The following is an 18,931-nucleotide window of genomic DNA, read 5'->3' as shown; positions in this document are numbered from 1 at the left end:
TAGCCGCAGTACAGTCCCCAGAGCTTTGGGAAGTCGGGCTGGTGTAGGCCCCATTGGCTCTCTGGCTCCTAGTGTTTACAGAAATCCCCAAAGCTTTCACCTACTTTCTCAGTTTTTTGGGTTATCATGTAAGTCTTTTTGGAGGTAATTTGTGAGACCGTAAGTCCGGGGTTGGTATCAATATGAGTGAAGTAGGTTTTCATTCAATCAAGATTTGTTGGGGAGGGGGAGGAGCTTGCTGAGTGCGAAATATGTACTCCGCGTGTAGGTGAGGGTGGCTGTTGACTAGTTAAAAAAAGGGACCCAAAGTTCACCACTATCTTCTTACCGGCAGTGGAACGACCTGTGGAAAGCTGTGATCCATTCTCATTTAATAAATCTCTGGGTAAGTGGCTAAGCACCTTTTTGGGTTCATTACTAACTCACCTCCGTTTTCACTTTCCAAGTCAGTTCTCAGTTTGCCTTGTCAATCGACCGAAGCATTTCGCTTTCAGTATTTTCCCTTTAGAGAGCTGGATCATTATACTTAATTTAAAACTCGTCTTCCAAGATGGTAGAATTTATTAAACACTTAGAGTGAGACGTATCCAATAATAAGAAACAACAGACCTTTCCTTTACACTAAATTAATTTCTAGGTTTTCATGTGTTTTATAAGTGTTAGTCCTTTTCTGTGCTGCTGTGGTGGCTCCAACTAAATTACACATTTTTTTTTGTTTTCAACTCCATTTTTCAGCTAAGCAGACGTAAATGCTTGTGAAATGGAATCCTGAGTTAATATTTTTAATGCACAGTGGATGATCAATAAGTGCTGAAGCAAGTGTCAAATATACTGATCTGTATAATAAGATAAGTGTACTTAATTTATGCACTTTTCAAATTGTACCCCTTTGGGTATAAAGTTAAGAATATGGCAACTTTTGATATTCACATTTCATAAAAATTGCAAACCATTGGGCTTTCCATTATTGTACTTAAACTTAACAGTTCTTATTGTATATTTGTATTTTAGGAGTGGTTATTAAAATTGAGTTTAAAAAGTTGAATTTAGGGATCCCTGGATGGCTCAGCAGTTTAGCGCCTCCCTTCGACCCAGGGCGTGATCCTGGAGACCCGAGATCAGGTCCCGCATCAGGCTCCCTGCATGGAGCCTGCTTCTCCCTCTGCCTGTGTCTCTGCCTCTCTCTGTGTCTCTCATGAATAAATAAATAAAATATTTTTAAGAAGATAAAAATAAAAAGTTGAATCTGGGGCAACTGGATGGCTCAGTCAGTTAAGCATCTACCTGTGGCTCAGGTCATGATCCTGCGGTTCTGGGGTGGAACCTCAAGTCAGGCTCCGTGGTCAGTGGGAAGTCTGCTTCTCTCTCTCTCCCTCTTCCCTTTGTGCTCTCTCTCTCAAATAAATAAATAAAATCTTGAATAAAATAATTGGAAAAGCTGCAGATCTTGAGCTACTAAACACTCCTTATATTGTTTTATTTAAGGATTAAGAATCAGCTGGACACAGTGAAGTCCTACCATATATGCACAATGGAATTATACTGTATGAATGTGGAGGCAAGAGATCTTTATTATCTCTCCTGCCCCCATCCACCTGAATTAGCTGTATTAGCTTATGACTCAGAGCAGGGTGCCCATAGCCTAAATGCAAAAAGAAGACATTAACCTTTGAATTTTCAGAGACCCAAGTTCTACCCAAAAATATCCAAAGATAATTTTGCCTACTGAGAAAAAGTACCCACTGTAGAAATTATTGTACCCACTTGATAAGGTGCATTCCCATACTCTGCATTATATTTTGCTTAAATGGGAGTGGAAAGTATTTGTTTTGGAATCTTTATCTGGAGAGAAGTTATTAACCTTAGCAATACCTGAAAACCGCTGAAACTTCATTTTTAAAGATTTGTTTATTTATTTTAGAGAGAGAGTGCTGAGCATGGGTTGATTGGGGGCTTGATCTCATGAACCTGAGACCAGACCTGAGCCAAAACCAAGAGCTGGGCGCTTAACCGACTGCATTACCCAGGTGCCCCTGAAACTTCATTTAAAATTCTTTATTCCTTTTTTTTAATCTTTTTTATTTTTTTTAAAGATTTATTTATTTATTTATGATAGACAGAGAGAGAGAGAGAGGCAGAAACACAGGAGGAGGGAGAAGCAGGCTCCATGCCGGGAGCCTGACGTGGGACTTGATCCTGGGACTCCAGGATCGCGCCCTGGGCCAAAGGCAGGCGCCAAACTGCTGAGCCACCCAGGGATCCCCTCCTTTTTTTTTTTTTTTTAAAGATTTTATTTATTTACTTATGAGAGACACAGAGAGAGGCAGAGACACAGAGGGAGAAGCAAGTTTCCATGCAGGGAGCCCGACATGGGACTCAATCCTGGGTCTCCAGGATCACACCCTAGGCTGAAGGCGGTGCTAAGCCGCTGAGCCACCTGGACTGCCTGAATAATTCCATTCTTAACACTGGGTTAGAGGGCTGTTTAGATTAGAGGATGAGCACACCTAAATTCCTCATTATGACTCTATTATTCAACTTTGTTTTCATTTTTATTTTTTAATGCAAAAAAGGCATAGAGGCTCATTAAGAAATGCAGGCTATTTACCTCATACTGCCTAAGACTTTTGGTTTGTTACGTTCACTTGAGAGTCTTCAAATACTATAGTTAATTTTTTTTCACTAAAAGTTAATTATTGAACAAAGGCTACCTAGATTTTGTATGTGGATAATTTAGAAGTAATTTCCAGTTTGGGATGTTCAGCTGAGTAAGGCACCATTTTTTCATTCATGGGTTTAATATAGGAGAGGGCTCATGGGCTGCTGGTCCTTACTTCCTCTCAGTCAGATTCTGGAAACCAATAAAAACTGTAAGTAGTCCCTGATAGGATAAGGGCAGTATAGCCGGGAAGAATGCAAAGGAGGCTATCTAGGCCTCTCTGCCCAAGGACTATCAACAAACTTTTCTTATAGTTTGGTTTTAAATCTTAAAAGGATTTAAAATCCTTACAGGAATGTAAAATTAGTTTTAGGGGCACCTGAGTGGCTCACTGGTTGAGCATTGGCCTTTGGCTCAGGTCGTGATCTCGGATTCCTGGGATTGAGTCCCATATCAGGCTCCCTGCAGGGAGCCTGTTTCTTCCTCTGCCTATGTCTCTGCCTCTCTATGTATCTCTCATGAATAAATAAAATCTTCAAAAAAAATTAGTTTTCGATGTTTTAAGTAGGTTTCTAAATCCTTAAAGGGATTTACAGTTAATTTAAAATAGTTGTTTAAAAAAAAAAGTTGTTTTTAACTATAAACGGTGGGTCAGTTTATTAGAGAAATCCTCTCAGTGCCAGTGTAGGTGGCACAAGAAATTTGTTTTGTCCTCATGGTTTCCCCCATATGTCCTTGGTTACAAGAGAAGGGCACCACTACTTAGAAAAACAACTCCATTAACATGCAGAGTTGACTGCCAGCCAGTAGTATCTTCTTAGTAAAATAAAGGTAACTAAAGAATTTATAGCAGTGCTAACTGAATAGTGTTATTTTGGAAAATGCTGCTTTCACTTTTGACTTTTGATTCATACAAATGTGAAAGAGACGCAGCTAAAAATCCTCTCATTCTCTCCAGTCGTAAGGCTTGTTTGTTCCCCACCCTCTCCAATTCTTTCTATATTGCCCACAACTATTAGGTCATTAGGAGAGATTATACTGCGAAATACTGAGATTGGGATGTCCTGCTTTAAATATAAGTTTAAGGATGTTTTTACTCCAAATCTATTTCAGTTGGAATTTTCAAGAAACCAGGTATTTGGCCTTATTTATTCTTTGAAATAAGTAGTTAATAAGAACGGCTTTATCTTTATTCTCACCTGCCATTTTTTTTTTTTTTTGTTCATTTGATTTCTGGTTTCTTAAATTGAATACTTATTTAAGTCTTTTAAAGTAACTTAAGGCTATACATTTTCTTCTGAATTCTTTTACTGTATCTCTTTTTTGTTGTCAGATAGTCTCCATTTTGTTAGTTTCTAGATAATTGTAACTTTGGTTTTTATTTCAGCGTTTATTATAAGAAGCTTCTTAATTTATACATGGTTAACTTTTTGTTGTATATTTCTAGTTTTTTTGGATTATGGGCAAAAGCATCTTGGAAAAAATTTTTTAAATTTAAATTTTAATTTTTTAAGATTTTATTATTCATGAGACACACACACAGAGAGAAGCAGAGACACAGGCAGAGGGAGAAGCAGGCTCCATGCAGGGAGCCCGACATGGAACTCGATCTCGGGACCCCAGGATCACGCCCTGGGCTGAAGGCAGGCACAAACTGCTGAGCTACCCAGGGATCCCGGGAAAATTTTTTTTAACGGTCAAGAGCATGATTAATTTATTACATTTCCTGAACCTGAGAGAAGAATATGAAAGGTCAAGTTAGATAACAAGATAATTATTGAGGGTCTCAATGTAGCAAGTACTCATTATCTCATTTAATTCTCACCACAACTCAATGAACTAGGTATTTATTTACCAACATTTTGTAAGAAAGGAATCTGAGGGGCAGCCCAGGTGGCTCAGCAGTTTAGCGCTGCTTTCAGCCCAGGGTGTGATCCTGGAGACTCGGGATCGAGTCCCATGTCAGGCTCCCTGCGTGGAGCCTGCTTCTCCCTTTTCCTGTGTCTGTGCTTCTCTCTCTGTGTCTCTGTGTCTCTCATGAATAAATAAATAAAATCTTAAAAAAAAAAAAAAAGGAATCTGAGGTACAAAAAGATTGAGTGACAGGGCACCTGGGTGGCTCAGTGTTTGAGTGTCTGCCTTTGGTTGTGATCTCGGGATCCATACAGGGAGCCTGCCTCTCCCTCTGCCTAGGTCTCTGCCTCTGTCTCTGTCTCTCATGAATAAATAAATAAAATCTTAAAAAAAAAAAAAAAGAGATTGAGTGACTTGCCCTGTCAATACTATTACATAGAGACTTGGTATTATTATTCAAGTCCTCTGTATTTTTGTTTGTACTGTCAGAGAAGTATGTTGAATCTTCAGGTATAGTTTTGGTTTGATCAAGCTCTCCCAGTATCTCTAGGAATTTTTGCTTTATGTATTTTATTGCTGTATTGCTTATGTATAAAGGTTTACAGTTATTATATTTTCTGAGAGTATTTTGTCATTACTCAGTATCCCTTTTAATCTCATTTTATCACTTTCGGCCTAGAATTTTGTAAATAATGCTACTTCTGCTTTCTTTTCTTTCTTTCCTCATTCTCTCTTTTTTTAAAGCTGAGTATATCTGCTTATTTCTTTATTTTCAAACTTCCTTTGTAACTCTTTAGGTAGGAAGCCTGTTTCAGTTGTTTAAACCTTTCTGTTCTATTCCTCAGTTGTCTGCAAAGAATTTTATAAATGGAAAAGAAGGTCTCTACAATTTAATAATAATCCTAATACTTAGAAAGTGGGGAAATTACTGTTTTGTTCTGTTTGTACTTGAACTTTTTCTTAGTTATTCCTGATTTGCCATACTGAGCTTTTCAGTCTGAATCTAAAACATTAAAAAATTCTATGTTAAAAACCAGAGGGGTGCCTGGTAGAGCAGTCAGTTAAGCTTCTGACTCTTGGTTTTGGGTCAGGTCATGATCTCAGGAACCTGGGATCGAGCCCTGTGTCAGGCTCTGCTCTGGGCATAGAGTCTACCTGAGGATTCTCTCTCTCTCTCCCTCTCCTTCTACCCCTCTCCATTCACATGTTCTCTCTCTCTCTCAAACAGCAACAACAAAACAAAACAAAACTGGAAAACAGACATTTTTTTAGTAAACTTTAGTTAACTTTTTTCAGGTTTTTTTTTTTTTTTTTTTTTTTTAAGTAAACTCCATGCCCAGCATGGAGCCCAATGAGTGGCTTGAACTCACAATCCTGAGATTAAGATCTGAGCTGAAATCAAGACTCACTTAACTAACTGAGCCACCCAGACACCCATAACTTTTCCCTGTTTGAAGGACTGGAAATACTATCTGGAGTCATTTTTATATAATCTCTTGCCAAATTATCCAGTTGTTTCATTGGAATTATTTGTCCTTTTCTTTTTTGTTGTTTGTGTCACCTTAAATCCAGTGTTATCACCAGCTCTTGTCTGGATTGCTGAAGAAACTTCTTAGCTGGTCTCTCTGCTTCTTGTCTCTTTTCTTTATCTTCCCCTCTGTATTCAGATTAATGTCCCTAAATCTTTATCCAAAGAAAAATCTACATTGACTCCCTACTTTTAGAGTCTCTTTTGCTCACTTTGATGACTCCCTAGTAATCTGGCCAGAACATACTTACCCCCTTTATTTTTCTTTACCCCTTTACATGAAAATTCTTAGCTGAGTATTTCCTAATTTTGCTTCTCATTTATTGTTTCTCCTCTTCCTTTGTGACTCCACTTACACATATGTTAGACCTATTCCTGTGTCCTTTGTGTCTCAGGTAACCACATGTCTCATTTTGTACCTATTTTCATGGTATGATTAAATACCTTAAATCATGCCCTTTCACTCTCAAAAGTATCCTATAAGCATGTGGTCATTTTGTGTCTCTCATACACTTTTCTTTTCTTTTTAAAGATTTTATTTATTTATTCATGAAAGACACAGAAAGAGAGAGAGAGTCAGAGACACAGACAGAGCAAGAAACAGGCTCCCCACAAGGAGCCCGATGTGAGACTTGATCCTGGATCCTGGGATCACACCCTGAGCCAAAGGCAGGCGCTCAGCCGCTGAGCCACCCAGGGGTCCCTCTCATACGCTTTTCTTTATCTTCCATCCTTTTGCCTTTCTTTACTTCATTCCTGATATTTTCTTTTGGCCTATATTCATGTTCACTCTAACTTCTGCTGGTCTAATCTGCTGTTAGACTCAACCATTGGGTTCTTAATTTAATGTTTTGTTTTTTAGTTCTATAATTTCTACTTGGTTCATTTTGCAGTGTTTAGTTCTCAGAATCCTCAATTTTGTGCTTTATTTAATTGAGCATATTAAGCATAGTAATTTTTAAGAATGTGTGTTATAATTATTTATTTCTAATGTCTGTTGTAGCTATTAGATTTTGGTCATTTGGGTTTATCTCCATGAATGCTCAGTTTATTGTAATATGTGCCAAATATTATATATGAAAAATCATAATTTGCAGGCCAAGGTGACATTATTTTCTTCCAGAGAGAAATTACATGTGTTTTTGGCAAAGGCTAAGTATAGACCTTATCCCACATTGTTGAAGATGAGTGATGCTTAAAATTTTTCATAATAAAAACTTTTTAAAAAGTTCTCTTGAAGTCATACAAAATATAACTACATTTAATTGCTTCCTAAGAGAAGAATATCCACTGTTTCGGTAAATTAAAAAAAATAATAGTGTATTTGTCTGGGTTGTGTATTACGGATAAAAACGGAAAGGAGGAATAGAGATGGACTGTGAAGAACAAGGAAGTACTTGGAGAAAAAGGAAAAGAAGACCTATACGTAATATCTGTCATCTCTGTCCCTTTTGTCCTCATTTTGTGTGCTAATCTTAAAATTCAACCCATTACCTAATGTGAAATGGTATGGCTGCTTTGGAAAACAGTTTGGCAGTTTCTCAAAAAGTTAAATGTTGAATTACCATATGACCCAGTAATTCCCTTTGTAGGTGTATATAAAGAGTTGAGAACATATGTTAACACAAAAACTTGTACATGAATGTTCTTAGCAGTATTATTTATAATAGCCAAAAAAATGGAGACAGCTCAGATGTTCATCAGCTGATGAATTAGTAAACAAAATGTGGTGTAGCCATACAATGGAATATTATTTGGCCATAAAAAGGAATGAAGTACTGAGACCTTCTATAATATAGATTGAACCTTGAAAACCTTTTGCTAAGTGAAAGAAACAAGTGACAAAGACCACATATTACGTAACTTCCTTTATATGAAATGTCCAGGATAAGCAAGTCTGTAGCTACAAAGTGAATTAGTGGTAGTACTAGGTCCTAGAAGGAGAGAGAAATGAGGAGTGACTCATGACAGATGTGACATTCCATTGGACTGTAATGAAAATGTGGTGATTGTGCATCTTTGTGAATATATTAAAAAGCACCAATCTGTACACTTTAAAATGGCGAGCTTTATGATACATGAATTATATCTCAGTTTTTAAGAAAAGCTATATAAAATGATTTTAAAAAAGAGAAAAAACCTCTTAGCTTTCTCAACATCCTAAGTCACCCTGCCTGCCCCATTCAAAAACTCTAGATCTGTGTCCCCTTCCTTCCAGGCTACTCTTGTCTCTTAATATGGTACACTCTGTAGTTTTCAAAACTACCTTTCCTTGCTACCTTATGCTCAGATCTTTACAACTATGGTTCTGTCTTGCCCAAACTGACTTATGATTTGAAACAGCATTCTTTAGCTGCCATAAGCTTTCTCTTTTATATGTTTGCCATGTTTACAAATAAGCATGTTTTCTTTCAACTTGCCCACTCTCTTATCTCAGTTGTGTAGTCTCTCATATTGTCATGTTCTTTTGCATTTTTGATGTTTTATTTCCATGTGTAGCCTGTAAGTTTTATTTTTTAAATTTTTTAAAGTTTAACTTTTTTTTTTTTTTAGTAATCTCTACCCCCAACATGAAGTTTTAATTCATGACTCCAACATCAAGAGTTGCATGCTCTGCCAACCGAGCCACCCAGGTGCCCCAGTCTGTAAATTTTAAAATTATGAATTCATCTAGCTAAAAGTTGAGAGAAAGAGTTGTGAGTGTGGCCTGGCAGCAGGCTCTTGATAATCCAGAGTTGTTGAAAGCTTCTCCCAGAGCTCTTTCAGGCTTGCTTCTGCCTGTTTCTAGGGGTTACAATAGTTCAGGGATGAGTTTTTAGATTAACTTCTTAGCTTTTTATTTCCTTACCATGCTTATAGGTAATGTAATTTTGGATCTTGACTAGGCACTTTACTGACTTATGCTTATGAAGTTTGAGAGTGATTTTCCCATCTCCAAACCTTGCCATTATAGGATGACAACCCTCTTTATTGCTTTTCTAGGATTCTTCTGGCCTCTGTGATCAAGCAGCACTTGGCTCTGCAGTTTTGAGCAGAGCACTGGGTTTCTACCAGCCTGTAAGAGTGAGGTACAACCTCCCCTTCTCCCGATGCTTGTGCTCATATATTTATTAGAAGAACCTGACTTTGGGGTGCCTGACCAGCTCAGTAAGTAGAGCGTGTGACTCTTGATCTCAGGGTTGTGAGTTCAAGCCCTACATTGGGTGTGGAGCCTATTTGGAAAAAAAAAAAAAAAAAAAAAAAAAGAACCTGACCTTGCTTCCCATAGGCCTCAGTTCCCTGGCATCAATTTTTCTTTACATCTATGGCATTGACTTACCTTTTCTGGAGCCTGGGATTTCTCAGTTTTTCTTGTTCAGTTATATGTAAAAAACTTTTATTGTCATATGTTATCTGCATTTTTAAGTGCTTTAGCAGGAGGGAGGACTAACATCATTCAGTCCACCTTGTTGGGTGTCCCCCTCAGAGAGTTTAAACTCCTGTGTATCATGACCCAGTGCATTAAACTCTTTGCCTACTTTATTCTAAGGCAAGGATTTTCTATGACAGAATTTGGAAGTACAGCCAGAGCAGTCATTCAGATGTTTGAAAAACTATTTGAAATGTGTCTAGGGACACCTGGGTGGCTCAGCGGTTGAGTGTCTGCCTTTGGCTCAGGGTGTGATCCCATGGTCCCAGGATCGAGTCTGCATTGGGCTCCCTGTATAGAATCTGCTTTTCCCTCTGCCTCTTGAGAGTCTGTCCCTCTGTGTCTTTCATAAATAAATAAATAAATAAATAAAATCTTTGAAAAAAAATGAAATGAGTCTACAAGGAGATAGACCTAATTTTAGAAAGTTTTATACTGGGTAAAAGTTAGTTTTCTACCCGTTATAAGCCATTTGATGAGAGTTTATTTGTTCATTTAAAAAATTTGAAAACCATCAGATCTACAGAAAAATTATAAGAATTTTACAGTGATCTCTCCTATACTCTTCACCTAGATTCTTCGTTCATGATGAATCGTTGATGTCTTCATCATTCATGCTTTGCCACATGCTCTACTTGTCAGAAAGCATATGTCTCTAGATGTCATAAGCTATATAATATAGGATTTCTCCCCCCCCCCCCTTCTTTTTTTTGGCTGGGCCCTTGAGAAAAGTTACTTGTATTTTTTCAGGAGGAGCATTGACCAAAGTGTAATTGTATCAAATTCAAGAAATTTAACTGTTACCTAGTATACAATCAGTACCAAATGTTACCAATTGTTTCAATACTGTTCTTTAAAGCAACTTTTTTTTTTAAAGATTTTATTTATTTATGATAGACATAGAGAGAGAGAGAGGCAGAGACACAGGTAGAGGGAGAGGCAGGCTCCATGCCAGGAGCCTGACATGGGACTCGATCCCGGGGTTCCAGGATCACGCCCTGGGCCAAAGGCAGGCACTAAACCACTGAGCCACCCAGGGATCCCCATAAAGCAACTTTTTAAAGATTTTCTTTCTTTCTTTTAGATTGTATTTTTAAGTAATCTCTACACCCGGTATGGGGCTTGAACTTAAAACCCTAAGATCAAGCATTGCATGCTCTACTGACAAAGCCGGGCAGGCTCCCCTATAGAAACTTTTTTAGAAGTCCATGATTGGGGCACCTGGGTGGCTCAGTCAATTAAGCATCCCGTTCTTGGCTTTGGTTCAGGTCATGATACTTGGATCTTGGGATCAAGCCCTGTATCAGGCTTCATGCTCAGTGGGGAGTCTGCTTGAGATTCTCTCTCTCCCTCTGCCCTTCTCCCTTCTCCCTGCTCCTGCATGGTCACTTGCACACTCTCTCTCAAATAAATAAATAAGATCTTTAAAAGTCCATGATTAAGCATTGCACTTAGTTGTTGTTGTTGTTGTTGTTGTTTTTAAGATTTTATTTATTCATGAGAGACGCGGAGGGAGGCAGAAACATAGGCAGAAGGAGAAGTAGGCTCCATGCTGGGAGCTGGATGCGGGACTAGATCCCAGGATGAGCCAGAGGCAGACACTTAACTGCTGAGCCACCCAGGCATCCCGAGCATTTAGTTGTTATACCTCTTTAATTGCCTTTATTCTAATAGTTTTCAGCCTTTTTTGTTTTTTTAGTCTTTCAGAAGATTGACATTTTTGAAGACTACAAGCCAATTCCTTTGTAAAATGCATTGTCTTTTTAAGCTCATCTGATTGCTTCTTTGTGGTTAGATTCGGGTTATACAGTTTTAGCAGGAAAGCTATATAAGTGATATGTCCTTTTTACTATATCACATCAAGAGGAATGTAATGTCAGTTTTTCAATTGTTGGTTTGTTTCTTTCATTACTTTAAGATTGTGTCTACCAGACTTCTCTATAAGTAATAGGTAATCTGTGGGAAGATTGTGTAAATATCTCATTTGCCAACAAACTGTCACTTAGTGGTTTTTATCATCTACTGGTGAGCCCCACCACCCCCACTGCCACAATGATTTTCTTGAGTCAGTTATTCCATAATGTTGCAAAATGGTGATTTTTGTAATTTTGTTATTCCTTATTCACCTATTACTTGACAATCTACTCTGAAGAAGTATTAACCTTCCCCCATTTATTGTATATCTGCCTCTGAAACCAGTGTTGGGGAAAATATGAAAATCCTTGCTGTAGAAAAAAAAATAGCAAGAAAAGATTGTCTCTGCTCTCCCATTGTTAGTTGGAGAAGTAAATATAAAATTGTGAGTTTTAATATCAGGGCTCCCCAGACTTACAGATTCTTACATGATAAATGTGAGTTTAAAAGTGCTTTATGAGGGGCACCTAGATGGCTCAGTCGGTTGTGTGACTTTTTTTTTTTTTTTTAAGATTTTATTTACTTATTCATGAGAGTCACAGAGAGAGAGAAGGGCAGAGACACAGGCAGAGGGAGAAGCAGGCTCTATGCAGAGAGCCAGACATGGGACTTGATCCCAGGTCTCCAGGATCACGCCCTGGGCTGAAGGCGGTGCTAAACTGCTGAGCAACCCAGGCTGCCCTGAGTGTGTGACTATTGATTTCAGCTCAGGTCATGATCTCAGGGTCATGAGACTGAGCTCCGTATCATCTCTACACTGGGCATGGAGCCTGCTTAAGATTTTCTTCCTCTCCCTCTGCCCCTAACCCCTTTCTCTCGTGTGCATATGTGCTTTCTCTTTAAAAAATCTAAAAGTGGTTTGTGGGTACAGCGTTATTTAAATTCTAATCAATTTTGAAAATAATATTTGTGCTGACACACCCCAATAAAAAATGGATCAAAGACCTTAGCAGAAACCTTATCAAAGATACACAGATGGCAAAGAACCATATGAAAAGATACTTAGCATCATATGTCATCAGTGAAATGAGATATACATAAATATTGTTGACAGGATTTCCTATGCTGTACTTTCCATCTCTGTGACTTATTTTATAGCTGGGAGTTTGTACCTCTGAATCTCCTTCACCTATCTCACCCATCCCCCTACACAAAACTGAACATACTCTTAACCATATGATCCAGCAATTGCACTCCTTGGTATTTACCTAAGGGAATTGAAAACTTGTCCCCAGCAAGATAAGGGTTCTTGGAGGCTTCTTTGGGGGAAATGTAGTGTCCTCAGAGGACAAAACCTCTATATACTGACACTAAGGGTCTTTCAATTGAAAAGGTTTGGAGGGAGGGGCAGCTTGTTCTCCATGACCCCCTGAGCCCCACCAGTTTACCAGCCTCATATACCCTGAGTTTCTGCTGTCTTTTTGGTGCTTTATGCTCAGTGTAAAAAGGACAGCCAAGGGATCACCAGGCATTTGATGAAACCTTCCAACATGGCTGCCAGTGTTTTTCAAGCCAAGTGAAGGAAGGGGTCTCCAGAGACTGAGGATGTATATTGTATGGTAGAGATTTCTGTGATTTGTTCTGTGTAACTGACCACCCCGACCTGCACATACGAAGACAGGCTAAAGAATGTTGTTTGTGAGACTTGTGCTGGATAAGTGGCCTTGGGAGCCTGATTAGTTGACATTAGCTGGCCTCCAAGTTAGAATTAGCCCTTCTAGTCTGAATGCTAAGAGCTGTAAATTTTGTCTTATATCCCATCCTGCTCTTAACTGGGCTAACCCCCCCCCCCCCAGAATGGATTCTGGGAGGGGAGGCAAGCACATATGGCGTAGGCTCCTTGAAGATGTCAAGGCATGATAACATAGGAATGCAGCTTGCTCCAAACTGCACGTAGGTGAACACAAGTGTTTAACTTCAGACCCCATCATTTGCCCTATAAATACAACCCTTAAAAGGATTTTCAGTTGGAAGTCTCACCTGAGGGGAGAACACTCTACCCAGGCCTCTCAGTTGGGACTCCAGCCTGGATGTCTCCACTAGGCTTCCCCAGCTAATGAAGTCAGATGTTGTAAGTACCCGATTTGATGTAACTCTGTCTTGTTCTCCTTTACTGCTTACTATTGTGCTCGCCTTTGCATATTTCCTTTTTTTCTTTCTGTTTCTATTAGATTTTTATAATATCAGTAAAGTGGGTTTTTCCCCCTTTCGAAACCCAAGAATACAGCTGTTGTAAATCTTCATAACAGAGTGCCTGTTATAGACCTGATCATTGAAGTCCAGTATGTTTTTTGATTTATTGTTTCCAAAAAGTTAATGTCCAGTCTTCTAATATTAGGGAGGAAGGGCAGTTTTACTCTCAGTGGGGTTATAAAAAGGGTATAGGGCTCAGGGTGGGGTCTAACTGCTTCTTTGTGGACTTTTATAAAATAATCTTCCTATATTCAGCCCCATCTGGCATTCTACTTTAGGAGATATCTGGTAACTCATTCCTTGGCCTTTCTTGGGTTCTTTGGCTTATATGAGCTTGCTTTGTTTAGGGTTTCCCCCAACAGCTGGCTGGGGTATCAGCTCTGCTCTGCTTAATTAAGTATCTGTTCCTTCTGTTTTCTATCTTCCAGAACTGTGGTGCTGTTATCTCCATGCTTGTTCTTTTGGTCTGTGTGTATATGTTTTTTAAACCCCCTGCCCCTGCCATTTCTTGTTTTAATGATGTTTTAGGGGTGAACAGAAATAAACATAAGCATGGAAAGCTTTATACTTAACCAGTCTGTTCACTACCCCCCCCCATATTTTGTTGATATCTTTTATTTGTTACTTCCTTTTCTGCCACTATTTTCAGCCTTTATATTTCTGTGCTTTTATTGAGATTGGGAAGATAGTTGAGATAAATGTTTATCTGGTTATTTAAGTAGAATTCTTTTTTTTTTTTTTAAGTTAAAATTAGCATTTCAGTATGAAAGTGAGCCAAAGATCTATAGGACCTACTTATTTGGTCAGGTGTGCTTTTCCCTTAGTTGATTATATATTTTGAACTGGAGTAGTGCTATAGAATCTTCTACCTAGTATTTGGATGTTGATGATTATCTAAATCCATTACATAACAATAGGAGAATTTATTTATGTATTTATTTATTTTGGGGGGAGAATTTATTTAATGGCATAGTCTCCTTTGTTGTTGTGTTAAAATATAAATAACATAAAATTTACCACCTTAGCATTTTAAAGTGTGTAGTTTAGCAATATTAAATACATTCACGTTGTTATGCAGCCATCCCCACCATCCATCCCTATAACTTTTTCATCTTGTAAAATGGAATCTCTGTACTGCTAAACACTAACTCCCCATTCTCTCCTCCCCAGCTCCTGCAATCACTATTATACTTCCTGGCGATAATTTTGACCACTCTTAAGTACCTCATATAAGTATTACCATACAGCATCTGTCCTTTTGTGACTGGCTTATTTCACTTAGCTGATTTCTTCAAAGTTCATGGTGTAGCATGTGTCAGAATTTCTTTCCTTTTTAAGGCTGAATAATATTCCATTTTTGTGTGTATACCACATTTTGCTTATTTATTATACTTTTGATACTTGTTTAAAAACATTTTAGTGTGGTATAAATCTCTACATGTTCTCAACACTTTGGGAACCTCAAAAAGTTATTTGTTATGAATCTCTATTAATGTAAATGATGGTGGCACCCAGGTGGCTCAGTTAAGTGTCTGACCCTTGATTTTGGCTCAGGTCATGATCTCAGGATCAGGTGATAAAGCCCCATGGCAGGCTCTGAAGTCAGCTAGGAGCCGGCTTAAGATTCTCTCCCTCTGCTTCTCCCCCACTCTCATGAGTGCGTTCTCTAGATCTCTAAAAAAAGAAAAAAAGGAAAATAATGTTCAGAGACTGTTACTAAATTGAAATTGTTATTCAGGGCCCACTAAAAAAATTGTGTTGTTAAATGTTTCAAGTCTTGAAGAAAAGCCTTAATTTGAGGTTATTTTTCAAGCAGGAAAATCTGTAAGTGGTGAGTCTGGGGAAAATAGGTGTTGATGAGGGAACAGCAGTATTTGTGGGAAGATTATGATGTGTAAATATATTTTTGATGTAATTAAGCCATTTTATAAAAGTAACACTTGATAAATATAATCAAATATATGTTGGTGGGAACCACATAGAAATTTTTGTAAATATCTGAAATTATCCATGGTAATTAGGTTCTGTCCCTAGGGCAAAAAATTTAATAAAGAAGATGGTGAGTAGCTCTGATTAACTTACATTTCAGCACATTATCAGGGAAGGGATAAGAAATTTAAAAGTTTGCAGAAGAGTTTGCAATATAATTGAAACACTGGAATGCTAAAAGGTAAAATGGCCTTGACTTGAACTAAGTGATAACCTAAAAGCCCTACTTTGGCTCAATCCTCTAGCAGCTGATGCACTGCCTGAAAACCCACCCTGTCAGGGCATCTGCACGTTTAATGTAAACAGTTTTCTAGGCAATTATGTGTGCCTAGACAATGACTAACATCTGCAATGTCTAAAGAAAAGAAAGTTGAAGACATATACTATCAAGTAAGAAGTCTCTCAAGACTCTTCCTTTAAAAAATTTTTTGAGATGGGGCACCTGGGTGGCTTAGCGGCCTTTGGCTCAGGTCATGATCCCAGAGTCCTGGGATTGAGTCTTGCATCGGGCTCCACTCAGGGAGCCTGCTTCTCCCTCTGCCTGTGTCTCTGCCTCTGTCTGTGTGTTTCTCATGAATAAATAAATTGTTTCAAAAAAATTTTTTTGAGAGCGAGAGTGAGTACATAGGGGACAGTGGGGGGCAGACAAGATGGGGGAGGGGCAGAGTGGGGGCAGAATCCCAAGTAGGCTCCATGCCCAGTGCAGAGCCTGATGTGGAGCTAGATCCCAGGACCCAGAGATCATAACCTGAGCCAAAATAAAGGGCCGGACACTTGACCAACTAAGTCATCTAGGCTCCCTTCTCTAGAGTCTTGTTGGAATTTCAATTTGCTTGCCTCTGAAGTGGAGGAAGATAAATGAACCTCATAGTGGGATAATAACCAGTTAACCATCTGAAATGATTTTAGTTTCACAAAATAGTCTCCTTTTAGGAAAGGCAATATGTTGATCACTTGAAGCTTCTCTTTTGGTCTACTTAGCAATTTTATTTTTCAAATAATAAATTGGTTTATGGTGTATAAACTATCTCTGGTGACTGAAGTCCTCAAAACCTTGACTGAACTGATAAAATTCATTTTTTTTTAGCATATACATCCAAGGACTAGACACTGGTTCTGGATCACCATTTACTTGGTAATTTCAGTGACCAGGATCTTTCTTAAAAGTGCCAGCAGGCTTCTGATTACCTTTTCAAAATCATTTCATCTATTTTCCCTGCTGACTTTGCATGGGAAATCTTGAAGGTCAGACTAGGGAGTTTGTAGAAATTTCTGGAGCATGGGAGCACTATAATGATATAATGCTTTACTCACATCAGTTTTCCTGAGGTTTACAATGTAACCCAGAAGAAGGTGTTGGGGAGGAAAACTTTTCCTATACATTCTTAGGTTTAGTATCTGGGGGCCTGCAACTTAAACTGACTGAAACTAGCAACCGTAGGAGACTAGCAACTGTAGGAGTGCTCAGTGATGAATAATCCAGGTGGTTAGAATTTGGGACTTAGATGCCTAATTTAGTAAGAGAAAGGGGCCTAGGAGAAAAGGCTTAAAAAAAAAAACTTAAAAAAAAAAACTACATTTATTTATTTTTAGTAATCTCTCTACCCAACATGGGGCTCGAACTCATGACCCCAAGACCAAGAGTCTCACAGTGCTCCCACTGAGCTAGCCAGCACCCTGGAGAAAAGGCTTTTATAGGAAGAACAAATAAGTTTCTTTAGAAAAGACAAGTCTGTAGAAGTACAAATCGGAAATAATAAAGTTTGTGATAATATTTGTTTAGGTAGGTGCAAATGGTATTTCCATCCTCTTCATGACCTTGAAACTCCCCCAGAGTGAGGACTTGTGATCTCTCCTCGGAGTAGATGCCAACCTGAAATGGGAATTTATGGCTGTCCTCATTTTTCAGAAGTTTCTGCTTTTAGTCAGATAAGGGAAGCCCAAGAAGGTTTCTTTCTACATCTGTTGAATCTCAAATGTCTTCAGCTTAAAATAATCTTTATGCCAAAGTGGCTTATTTTGGAATGGCATATCCTGATCTCCTTCAAATGTAGAGTAACTAACCAAATGAGTCTCTTCCAGATAAGAAATGAGACCTGGATTAAGATGGTTCTTTGGAAATGAAAATGTCGCACATATAAAGGATTTTGTATAAGCAGGAACTTGAAGGCTTTAGTAACTGGCTAGTATTGGTAAAGGGCAGAAAAAAAGGAAATAATTCAATTGTAGATCTCTTTAATGTTTGTTCCAAATTTCCCTTTAAATTACTTGAAACACTCAGAAAGGATTTTGCTAAAAGCAAGGCATAGGGTAAACTTTATATAACATTTATATTGTAAAGAATGAATTAACTGCTTGATTGGCTAAGCCTAAGGGAACAGTAAGCTCTGATACCCGTAGATAACTTTTTACCCAATGGAGATTGTACCCCTTTTGGCTCAATAACTCTAGTTACATAATCTTTTTAGTGCTTACCAGGTACAGAAAATCACAAGAATCATTGTGCTATTATGTTTGCATTGGTAGATGTTCTGGTGGTGGGAACACAATTCCCCACTTCAGTACAAAGTAAGGGCAGTACAATCCTCCAGCACTATTCTTATCTCAGATCTGTTGCTGTGGTTGCTTCAAAGCCTTGAGTGGTTTAACCCTTGAAAAGGCATTTTGTTTTTACCATAACATTTGCATTCTTTTTAACCAAAATTAGGAAGGTTTGAAGGTGGGTGTATGTTTCAAATGCCGTCAAACATACAAATGGTAGGCTCCAAAAGAGAAGTCCGTTATAATTTAGATCACTTAGGCTCTAACCTGTCCTTGATCACGGTGAACTCTACTGTGGCATCTGAGTCTGCAGTCATTTCTTCTCAGGTGTTTTGTTTCTCCTTCATTGGTTTCTCCCCCTTGCCCCATAAATTTACTCGATAGCCCTGTGCAATAGAGAAAATCCTTTTCACAGCAGCATGAGATCTCTTCCTGTCTAACTTCTCAGAATCCAACTGAAGCACCATCACTCTAAGAAATCCTCTCAAAGGTCATTAGCAACATGATGCCAAGTCCAGTGGCCTTTTTCTCTCCTTGAGAATGAAGGAAACCAGAATGTGTCACACCAAATTATTCCTCTTTGACATAAAAATTATTTTGATCTGAAGGCAATTAAGCAGCAAATGCAGGAGAACCTTTCTATACCTTCCACTTTTCTGCCTGAAGGGGAGATATAAATTCTCCTTTTCCTAGAGGCAGACTCTTACCAGCCCAGAGAGGACATCTGTGGAATTTGCAAACAAACCTTACTCTATTAGTTTCCTCCCATATATTTACCTTCCCACAGTTTGCTGTCCTTAGAAGCCTAGAACTGCTTTTCTTTTCTTGTCATTTGTCTACACTT

The 18,931-nt window shown here is 38.4% G+C and overlaps 1 protein-coding gene across 10 annotated transcripts in view; it reads left to right on the top strand.

The window, feature by feature from the left end:
- Nucleotides 1–18,931, top strand: part of ATG13 (autophagy related 13) — a 52,563-nt gene that overhangs the window by 428 nt on the left and 33,204 nt on the right. For 7 of the 10 annotated variants that reach the window (XM_041773898.1, XM_041773897.1, XM_041773895.1 and 4 more), the window contains exon 2: nucleotides 335–385. The exons of 1 other annotated variant lie outside the window; for it this stretch is intronic. The gene's annotated coding sequence lies outside the window, so the exon portion shown is untranslated. Of the gene's footprint in view, nucleotides 1–334; nucleotides 386–9,023; nucleotides 9,189–18,931 lie in introns of all 10 variants that reach the window. 2 more of the 10 variants (XM_041773888.1, XM_041773889.1) reach the window with 2 other exon arrangements.

This window comes from Vulpes lagopus, chromosome 11, assembly GCF_018345385.1.
Source record: "Vulpes lagopus strain Blue_001 chromosome 11, ASM1834538v1, whole genome shotgun sequence".
Classification (NCBI taxonomy): Eukaryota; Metazoa; Chordata; class Mammalia; order Carnivora; family Canidae; genus Vulpes; species Vulpes lagopus.
Note: the sequence above shows the minus strand (reverse complement) of the source record. Positions and strands in the feature narration are given on the sequence as shown.